The 11,868-nt window shown below is 34.6% G+C and overlaps 1 long non-coding RNA gene across 1 annotated transcript; it reads left to right on the top strand.

Moving 5' to 3' along the window:
- The first annotated feature begins 3,107 nt into the window (after window positions 1-3,107).
- LOC130458721 (uncharacterized) lies at window positions 3,108-10,874 on the top strand. The gene is made up of 3 exons (XR_008918106.1): window positions 3,108-3,308; window positions 7,070-7,454; window positions 8,081-10,874. It is a non-coding gene; the product is annotated as an uncharacterized LOC130458721 (long non-coding RNA).
- Window positions 10,875-11,868: the final 994 nt, after the last annotated feature.

Below are 11,868 nucleotides of genomic sequence, written 5' to 3' on the forward strand. Positions count from 1 at the left end.
CAAAACACTTTCTACACAATTAAAACCAGAGCTAAATAATTGGAAAATCATTAATTGCTAATGGGTAGGATGAGCTAATAAAACTGACAATCCTACCCAAATTAATTTACTTATTTAATGTTATAACTGTCAAACTACCAAAAAAAAAACAATTTTACTGAATTAAAAAAAATATATAGCAAAGTTCATTTGGAAGAACAAAAGATCAAGAATATCCAGAGAATTAATGTGTAGGATGGGGATCTTAAGCTATACTATAAATCAGTGGTCATGAAAACAGTATGGTACTGGCTAAGAGACAGAAGGGTAGATCAATGGAATCTGGGGGACAGCTTTTCCATTCATGCTGTTCTTCCAAGGACTAGCTTTCCACCCATTCTATTCCACCTAGGAGGATGACTTCCACCTATGCTCTCCTCCTGGCCAGATTCAACATTACCTTCCAAATTAATACATTTCTCCTTTTATTTTTTAATATAAGTTTCAGAGTCTTGCATTATTACAAAAGGTACCCTTCCTAAAATCCAGGGCTTTACCTCTAGCATCCCACAACAACCTCACCAAAGAAGAGTTCAATAAACCCAAAGATCGCAGCTTTTGGAACAATAATTCACTATTTGACAAAAATTTCTAGGAAAAATAAGAAACAGTATGGGAGAGATTAAGTTTAGATCAATATTTCACACCCTGCACCAAGATAAATTCAGAATGGGTAAATAGTTTAATACAAAGAAGGAAACTCTAAGTAAATTAAGTGAACATAGAATAGTATACCTGTCAGATCTATGATAAAGGAAATATTTTAAGATCAAGCAACAGATGTGGAATATTACAAAATGGAAAATAAATATTTTTATTACATTAAATTAAAAAGGTTTTATACAAATAAAATCAATGCAACCAAAATTAGAAGGGAAGCAACAATTTGAGGAGAAAAATCTTTATAACAAAAACCTCTGACAAAGGTATAATTACTCACATTTACAAGGAGCTTAATCAATTGTACAAAAATACTAAAGCATCTCCCAATTGATAAATGCGCAAGGGACATGAATAGGCAGTTTTCAGAGAAAAAATAAATCAAAACTATCAATAAACACATGAAAAAGTGTTCTAAATCTCTTATGATTAGAGAAATGCAAATCAAAACAACCCTTAGGTTCTACCTCACACCTGGCAGATTGGCTAATATGACAGCAAAGTAAAGTTGTTGGAGGGGATGTAGCAAAATTGTGACACACTAATGCTTTACTGGTGGAATTGTGAATTGATCCAACCATTCTCTCAGTGGCACTTTTGAACTATGACCAAAGGGCTTTTAAATACTGCTTGCCTTTTGATCCATCCATACTACTGCTGGGTTTGCATCCCAAAGATATAGTAGGGAAAATATGTATACAAAAATATTTATAGCCATGGTCTTGTGCTAGCAAAAAATTGGAAAAGGAGGTGATGTCCTTAGATTGGAGAATGGTTGAACAAATTATGGTATCTGTTGATGATGAAATACTAATTTGCTAGAAGGGAATAATAAACTGGAGGAATTCCATGTGAACTGGAACAACATCCAGGAATTGATGCAGAGCAAAAGGAGCAGAACCAGGAGAACATTGTACACAGAGACTGATACACTGTGGCACAATTGAACATAATGGGCTCCTCTACTAGCAGCAAAGGAATGATCCAGGACAATTCTGAGAGACTTAGGAGAAAGAATACTATCCACACCCAGAGAAAGAACTGTGGGAATAGAAAAATTGAGGAAAAACAACTGCTTGATCACATGGTTCTATGGGGATATGATTGTGGATGTAGATTCTGAATTATCATTCTATCGTAAATATTAATAATATGGAAATAGGTCTTGATCAATGATACATGTAAAAGCCAGTGGAACTGCTCATTGGCTATGGGAAGGGGTTGGTAAGAGGGGATGGAAAGAACATGAATCATATAACCATGGAAAAATATTCTTAATTAATTAATTAAATGAATGAACTTAAAAACTAAAAAGGCATTCTCTACCATTGAGAAAGTTATATTTTAATGAAGGTAAATGATATATAAAAGGAAAATGTAAAAAAGGAGGAGAAAAAATAAAGACAAGGTTGCTAGTTAGGATATGAGAAAATTGAGTAAGTCAAGAGTAGACACAAGTGAAATATGAATATTGATGATTATAGACATTCACTAAAGAGAGCAATGTGGGGAAATCTCCACAGCAAAATATATGTAACGTTCTCTTTTTAATTAGTGAACTTGGTGAACAAAAAATAGAAACTAAGAAATGTAGATAAGAGTATGTACCTTTAGCACTGACTATCCAACATATCTTCTTCGGAGACAGTGTTGAATGAGGAATCTTAGGATATCAGGATCTGTTTTATCCTGGTGACTGTAACAAAAACAAAATCACATACTTTCCAAAGATACATATGTATTTCTGCATAGAGGGAAAAAAAAAAACCTTAAAACTTAATTTTAGAAGATCTGTTTTTTTTTTTTTACAAAACAGTATTTTTTCTTTTAAATAAAAATAATTTCTTCAGATGTATTTTTGCAACAAGAAGAGCTTACATTAAAAATATTCTATTATAGATTGATACTAATTTCTTGATTTAGGGCTTTCAGTGTTCTCTCTGTGGCAAGGTAATGGTTTTGCAACAAATGACAGTAGTAAAACAGAATGATGTCATTGTTAAAAAACAAAACAAAACTGTGTCTTTAGAATCACATTCATTATAGGTTCTGTGTGGTCTAAAGTAATATCAGTAATATTATAACCTGTTATTGCTGACTGCAGCTCACTTGATTTTAATAGGTTTCTGGTACATTTAGGTTCTCTGTTACTAATTGTTGGGTACTTTCTAATTACTTGAGCAAAGTTATATATATATATATATATATATATATATATATATATATGGAATTAGACAGTATTTAAAGAGTTGATTAAAATATGAATAATATGGAAATAGGTTTTGAATGATACATGTATAACCCAGTGGAATTGCTTGTCAACACCAGCAGGGAGTGTGGGGGGGAAGGAATAGGCAAGGGAAAGAATATGAATCATGTAACTATGGAACATATTCTAAATAAAAAAAATAAATAATTTTAAAAAGGAGTTGTTTAAGTAATAGCCCACTTCATATGCATGAACGAATTGTTGGCTATCTCAGCCTTGCTCTTTTAGTAGTAACTTTGATCTTGTTCTTTCTAGCTGTTTGTTGTGGCCTGCCTTCTGCCATTGGGAATAGTCATTAGCTGAGCTGTCAATTGGAACAAGATGGGGAAACAATATAAAGGTGAAAAGAAATGATCCGCAGCTCTTTCCAGTCTCTGACAAAGGCCTCCCTCCTGAGTACTCTCCTCTGCTAATGTCTCCTGGCTTCATTATTACAAATGCCTTTTGGGCATTTTAGATTAGATGTTCTATTCTGCATCTGACCACCTAATTTCAAGGTCATGGTTCCTTGGGCCTAGCTCTTATCTGATAATTCATTTTATTTAGTTGAGATAGCAAAAAATATCACATATACTGAAAAATGAGTTCATTGTTCTGTCCAGATTTATATAACTTTGATGATGGTTCTTGTAAATGCTAAAAACTGTAAATGCCAAACTGTAAAGGTTTTGGCCAAAAGTGTAAAGGATAATTTTTAGTGTTTTGACTTAAAATCTAAAATAAGTGGTTGCCATGGGAAATCCTCAAATATGAAAATACCCAAATCAGCTGGGATTTTATGGAGATTTTAATTAATAAAAAAGAAGGAATTAAGGGAGGGAGGGAGAGAGAGAGAGAGAGAGAAAAGAGAGAGAGAGAGAGAGAGAGAGAGAGAGAGAGAGAGAGAGAGAGAGAGAGAGAGAGAGAGAGAGAGAGAGAGAATTAATTTAAATTGCTCTGGCTCAAGCTGAGCCAAGCAGTAGAAAAAGAGCAAAAGAGCCTAGGCCAAAATGGCCTAGGCCTGAGCCTAAGGGATAGCAAGTCAGTCTTTATCACTCATCCACTCATCACAAGATCGTCTCCAAGCAAACTCCAGTCCTCCACTGAATCTCTTAAACTGAGTTCAGCCTCCTCACTCAATTCAAGTGATCTCCTTTTAAAGAGAATTTTCTCTTATGTCACGTCCCCTAAATTTTCACATCTACCAATCACAGTAGATGCTTTTTTCCAGGACTGCCCATTCTTAGTTCTCATATTCTTTGGTTCACACCTTCTCTGGTTAAATTATATCTTCTGAGTACTTCACACCTCTTTGTTAAGCTTGCCTTTTGTAAGTTACTTGACCTTTTAGGTACTAATTTAACCTTTACAGGTACTTAACATCTTTTTGTATTAGTTCTAAAAATAGACCACCTTGCTTAAGGTTTTACATTTACTATAAGGTATGAGTTGGGGACTTTTCATTGTTCAATCAGGAGTTTACAACTTTATCTTCCCCTAAGGCACTGTCTGAGTAGGGTGGAGTAATTTTAAAAGTTCCCAATACATTCCTGATCAAGTATCTCCATTGTTAAAATAGGGGAATAGCTTAACAAAATCTTCTAAAGTAGGGTCTGAGTAGTTTTAAGGTTCGCATTCTATAGCATTAGGAATAGTTAGTGAATTTAGAATATTTTTCTCCATTTCAAGAGTCATGTTCTTTCCCTCCCTCTTCCCACCCCCTCCTGCAGGTGACGCGCAATTCCATGAGGTTTTACATGTGTCCTTGATCAAAACCTATTTCCATGTTGTTGATATTTGCACTAGGATGATCATTTAGAGTTTACATCCCCAGACATATCCCCATTGAACCATGTGATCAACGAGTTACTTTTTTTCTGTGTTTCTACCCCCACAGTTCTTCCTCTGGATGTGGACAGTGTTCTTTCTCATAAATCCATCCAAATTGTTCTGAATCATTGCATGCTGATAGTAGAGAAGTCCATTACATTCGATTGTGCCAAAGTGTATCAGTCTCTGTGTACTATATTCTCCTGGTTCTGCTCCTCTCACTCTGCATTAATTCCTGGAGGTCATTCCAGTTCACATGGAATTCCTCTACTTTATTATTCCTTTGAGCACAATAGTATTCCATCACCAACATACACTATAATTTGTTCAGCCATTCCACAATATGAGGGAGGAATAGTATTTTTGATCAATAAATGTTCAGTAATTTAAAGTTATTCTGCATTTCTTGCAACAACTATATTGTAGTACTTGCTACCAATAATTTTCTGATATGGCACAAAACAAATATGTATATCTCTATCTATGCATATGAACATTCATATGTATATATGATTACATGTTTCATATGTGTATTATCCAAAATACAATAATTTACACATAATAAATGTTAATAGTTGCATTTTCATTCATTGTACAGAAAATTTTATTTTCATTATATTTTTGTTATTTTGTTTTTTGAGATACACACACCCATATACACACAAAAGAACAATTGTTAGGCTATTGATTTTCTAGAGGTGAAATAATTCCTAACTCAAGCCCCATTGTTAACAATTCCTACAATTAGAAGAGATTTCTCATATATATATCTGCATCCATATGTTAGGAAATGGGACACAAAAATCAAACAATCTCCCATATTATAATAATGATGCTGGTGGGGAAAGACAGAAATGTTATATTTCTTGTGTCCTTGGATGCAGATCATGTGTTAGTTAATTTTTTGGACTATTTTGGTTGTTGTTACTTCTCTTGGAAAAATCACTTTTATGAGGGATAAATCACAGTGTAGGGGAAAATGGAAGGGATGTAATAAAAGAGGTATAATATAAAAAGAAATTATAACCATATAATTAAGATCAAATTCTAATAAGTAAAACTCCTTATGGAATAGGGTATATCCATTTATTTATGTTTCCATTTCTTGAAGGTTTTCATGAAAAGTGTATACTAATTCCTTGTGAGGTGGTTCCTATTTAAGAAGTAGAAGACCTAGTTTACTTCTGCCTTGCCTCTAGCCTAAGACTTCTATGACATCTTAATGTTTCCAGAAAGGAAGGAATATAGTAGTTTAGAGTGTTAAAAGCACTTTGAGTTGCATTATGCCATTTGACTTGATAAAAAAAAATGAGGGAAGTCAGACAAGTTAGAGTATCCCCACTTGACAGAGAAGGAAATAGATGCTCAGCAGAATGGGGAAATAACAACCTGTAATGTTCTTCTCACATTCAATTTTATCTCCTGTCTTTTAGTCTTTATTAAATTCAAATTCCCCTGACCCTGATACTCCCTTCTCACCTAAACATTTTTAGAATCCTCAGCTTCCTTTAAATTTAAAACTTACATCAAATAGTATCTCCTACATGATGTTTTTTAATATTCATCAATATTTCCCTTCCTTTAAAAAACATATATTTTGTATGTATGTATGTAGGTATATAAATATGCTCATAAAATATAATGTGTACACCCATGTGTACATATACATGTATATATGTATACACATCAAACAAATACATCTTAAATATATGCATGTATCTATATTATATTTTTGTTTTTTTGTATTTTTATTCATTTTTGTTATATATATGTATATAAAACATTTTTGTTATGCATAACAATATTGTTCCCAACTCCAAAGTGCTTAAATTATATCAGTGAACCATTTTAGTTATTTATGTATGTTATACACATGTATGACTCTTTGAGGCATATATGCACTCACTGGCAATGCATATATCTACATGTGAATATAATAGCATAAATATTTGACTATATTTTGCATATATATTCATGTACACAGATATGTACATTGTGTATATGTATATATAATAAATACATACTTATATTCATGTATTGTACATACAACACATGTGGTTGCATGAATATGCCTCAGTATGCAAATATGCATGCATGGATATATATTTACCAAAAAATGTGTTCTGCACTGATCACATATCAACTCTTTGACAGAAGGAATATTGTTTTTCCTTTTACTTCCTTAAATCTAAAATAGTGATTTATTTACTGTGGATATCTAATGAAAAGTTTTTGATTAGATACTTGATTAATTTCCATTTCTTTGCTCTTTTCCCATTACTTTTGGTTTAGATAACTTACATGCTCTTTTTGACTATAGATTGAACTCTATACACTGCCCTTCCTAAATCTTCTAAAAGAAGACTCTGGGGCTATGTGATAGAGGCTGAAACTAGAGAAAAAATGCCAGACTGAAGAGTATATGAAATTGATCACCTCAACGGGGGAGGGGCCTCAAGAGTGAATTTCCTGAGGAGAGAAGACTCTGGCTGGAGAACAATTAGGTTCTCTCCATCTTGAGATGTTGAAGAGAGAAGGTGGATAAAGACTTTCTCTTGAGGGTTACTTATTTTTTCCTGCTGGTTACTGGAAATCTTTCCCCCCAACATTTCCCAACTGAAGGGACTTTTTGAAGAGAAACCTGAGCAGACTTTACCTCAACTCCTATTGCCCAGGGGTGAGTCAACCTGACTTTCTCTCCCGGGGCTCAGGCTGCCAAGGCCTGAGTTTCCCCCAAACTCGAGGAGGGAGGGGAAAGGGTTTAGATAGAGACAGGGACCACTTCTCCCCACTTTCCTATTCCCATTCTTCCCTCCCCTTTTTTCTGTTTGTATTACCTGTTTGAATTCACATTAAAGTTATCCGTTCCCCAAGCTGAGTGTGAGTGAATGGATCAAGGTGAGACCTTTTGGTCTCTAGTAGTGGAGGGGGACAAGAGGGGCAATTGCGAATTGGGGAGAGCAACTCTAGCTAAGGAGGGAAGGCAGAAGGAGGAAAATCTTCAATACCACCTCTCCTCTCTGAGCCAATCTGTTGCATATGCTGCTTTGTGGGAAGGGGGGATTCTCCTCTTTCCTCCCTTCCCAATATCTACAGTCCAAACCTTCTCTCAGGGTACATCCCTTCCCTCTCTCTTATCTTTTTTTTAACAGCTGGTGGGGGGGGGGAACAGACATTTTCTTGAGAGTGAAAGGAGATATCAGTCTTGCCAGATGAATCTCATCAAATCCTTCCTAAAAGATAAATTTGACTTTTGGGGGTAGAATATCAACATTTTATGTTTTTCATCATGTTCATTTATAGGGAGTGAAAAAGAATGAAGGAAATATCTTACATGGAAATCAACAAAAGTGAGCACTACAGAATTTCTATGGTATCCATGTTTGACACTCCATTTCCTGATATGAGTACACCATCAGATTGTGCATTGTCATTTCTTCATCCACTTATCCATCCATCTATTCATTCATTCATTCACTCATTGTCAGATGCTCTCTCAGCATGGACATAGTGGAAATAGCCTCTGAACCTGCACTTAAGTCAGTGCTGGAACTATCTTATGCCTCACTATTTGTGTGGCCTTGGGCAAAACACTTCACTTCTCTAACACTCAGAGCCTTCAACTCCTGCATATCCTTGAGGAATACATATTTTTCTCAGCTCTTCAAAAGAGAAAGGGAAAAAGGAAGTGGCAAATTCCCAAACACATGCTCAACATTCAAGACATTTCTTGTGAAAACTGTTTTAATTTTTATTGTCATGCAAAACCAGTTCCATATTGGTCATTGTTGTAAGAGCAAACTTATAGCCAAAGCCTCAAAATAAAACCATAAATACACTGATGTGAAAGACAAATCAAACAGTTCTATCTCTGGAGGTGGATAGTATTCCCTATCATAAGTCTTCCACAGGTTCCCTTTATACACAGGGTTGTCCCTTTGCTAAAAGGAGCCAAATTTTCACAAATAATTATGATAAAATATGGCTGTTACTGTGTATAATGTTTTCCTAGTACTGCTTATTTTGCTCTACATCAATTCCTGAAAATCTTTCCAGTATTTTTTCTGAAATCATCTGGCTTATCATTTTTTATAGCACAATGGTATCACATTACCAACATGTACTATGCTTTGTTCAGTCATTCTCCTATTGATGGACATCCCCTCAACTTCCAGTTCTTTTACAACATAAAAAGAGTAGCTATGGATATTTTTGTACAAGTAGGTCCTTTCCCCTTTTTTATTATCTCTTTGGGATATAGAGCCAGTATTGATATTACCAGACCAAAGGGTAAGCACAGTTTTATATCCATTTTGGTAGAGTTCCAAATTTCCCTCCAGAATGATTGGATCAGTTTACAACTCCACCAACAATGCATTAGTGCCCCAATTTTTCCATTTCCCCTCCAAAATTTATCACTTTCCATTACAGCCATATTGACCAATCTGATAAGTGGGATATGGTGCTTAAGAATTGTTTTAATTTCCACATCTCTAATCAATAGTGTTTAGTGGCTTTGATTTCTTCATCTGAAAAATTGCTTGTTCATATATTTTAACCATTTGTAAAATGGGGAATGGCTTGTATTCTTATAAATTTGACTTAGTTCTTTATAAATTTGAGAAGTTAGACTGTTATCAGAGACATTTGTTATAGTTATTCTCCCCTTTTGTTGTTTCCCCTATAATTTAAGTTAGATTAGGTTTTTTTTTTTCTTTTTGGTATAAAGCTCTTTTTAATTTATTATAATCAAATTATTCATTACTCTCTTATTTCTAATTTCATCATGAACTCTACCCTTCTCCAGAGATATTCCAAGTGAACTCTTCTGGGTTCCCCTAATTTGGTTATGGTGTTATTCTTTGAATCTAAATCATAGCATTTGAGATATTGATCTGAACCTAACATCTGCCATAGTGTTTTCCAATTTTCGCAGGAGTTTTTGTTAAAAAGTGAGTTCTTATTCCAAAAACTTGTGATATTTGGGTTTATCAAACACTGGGTTGCTAAGGTCATTTACCCTTGTATATTGTATATCTAATCTGCTGCATTGATCTAATGTTTTATTCTTTAGCTAGTACCAGATTGTTTTCATGATTGTTGCATTATGGTACAATTTGAGATCTGGTACTGCCAAGACTCCTTCCTTCACATTTTTTATTAGTTCCCTTGATATTTTTGACCTTTTGTTCTTCTTTGTTATTATTTTTTCTAGTTTTATAAAATAATTATTTGGTAGTTTGGCACAGCAATAAATAAATTAAGCATAATTGTAATTTTAAAAGACATTTCTTAAAACATTGTGTGTATGTCATAATACACCAGGTACTGGGACAATATTTAAAATTTAGCACCTGCCCTCATGAAATGTACACACCTCACCAGGAAGTTAAATAAAACTATTGTCCACAGGTGGTAAAAGATGCAAAATGGGACCTACTGTTATTTACTGACAACATGGAAAGAAGAGTTTTGAAGTGACCTATATCATACTATAATAATCATGCTAAATGGGGTAAAGAAAATACAGGACAAATTATTTCTTCTTCAATGCCAATTATTCAAGCAATTACATAGTAATTACACAAATACAAAGGTCACACATGGCAAAACAGTGTGCCATCTCAACCTCTCATTAAAGAAACAACAGAACATAATAGAGAAGTTGAAATACAAATACTATTTATGATATAAAACATTACTTTAGAAAGTAAAATTCCAATAGACTTCTGGGTAAACATGGCTGCAGTTTAGACACAGGAATCTACCTCTCCTCATTGCCTACCAATATAAAATACCTCAAAAGGCCAAAAAAAAAATCCTGAATTCACTTGAATGAAGGGACTCCACAGTAGGGCTCAGCATTGAAGGTAGATGGAATTTGGGCATTTCCACACTATAAAGGGGTGAAATAGCTTCCAGCAAAATGTGAGCTGATCTACCCTCCCTTTCCCCACCTACAGAGGCAGTGTGATAGATTCAGAGCCAGCTTTCAATAGAATCAGTGAGTGAGTGAGGGGCACCTCTAGGTTTTTGACAGCTGACTAAGACCAGAAAAGGTCTACCCCTCAGAGCATCTGGACTTGAGACCCCAAGAGGCAGAAGAGTTCAGACTTTGGGTGTGGAGAGAGAGCAAAAAAGGGCTGCAAACAATAGAAGTTCCAGAGAATTGAGAGGTTGACTGAGACAAAAACTTCTCTCCTTAGCTCCACACACAGAGAGCCTGCCCTCCTCACTCAGACTTATGACTGGAAAGGGAAGGAAAAACAAGCATAGTGATGGCAAAAAATGCCCAGGTAAAACAACTTCCCAACACTTAGAAGAACAAGAATAAGGCTTGTACCCTGGATAATTTTTATGGAGGAAAAATCCAGACTACAGAGTAAATAGCAGCAGAGGACAAGTCCAAACCTTCCAAAAAATGGAAATTGATCACAAGCTCTTGAAAGATTTAAATTGGGGCTCATGGAAAAGATGGAAGAATATTGGCAAGGAAAGTGGGAAATAATTCAAAAAGAAAATAACAGTTTAAAAGACAAGAACTCCCAACTGGAGAAAGAAACCCAGAAATGAAATGAAATGATAAAGACCAAATTTAAACAGCTGAAAGCTATGAAAAGCAGGATAGACCAATCCAAAAAAGGACAATCAAAAGATTATAGTGGAAAATCAAAACATTATAAGAGAAAACCAGTCTTAAAGACCAGAATTTGGCAATTAGAAGCCAATGATCTTACAAAACAGCAAGAATTAATGAAGCAAAATCAAAAGATTGACAAAATAGAAGGAAATATGAAATGTCTCACTGACAATATGATTGACCAAGAAAACAGGTCTAGTAGAGACAGTTTGAGAATCATTGGTCTACCTGAAAACCCAGAAATAAACAGAAACCTTGACATCATCTACAAGAAATTTTCCAAGTAAACTGCCTTAATGTTCTTTAATAAGAGGGCAAAACAGACATTGAAAGTGTTCATAGAACACACACTACACTAAATCCCCAAAAGACAACCCCCCCCCCCCAGGAATATAATTGCCAAATTTAAGAGCTTCCAAGCTAAGGAAAAAAATTTACAAGAAACCCAAAA

The sequence above is a fragment of the Monodelphis domestica genome, chromosome 1 (genome assembly GCF_027887165.1).
Source record: "Monodelphis domestica isolate mMonDom1 chromosome 1, mMonDom1.pri, whole genome shotgun sequence".
NCBI lineage: Eukaryota > Metazoa > Chordata > Mammalia > Didelphimorphia > Didelphidae > Monodelphis > Monodelphis domestica.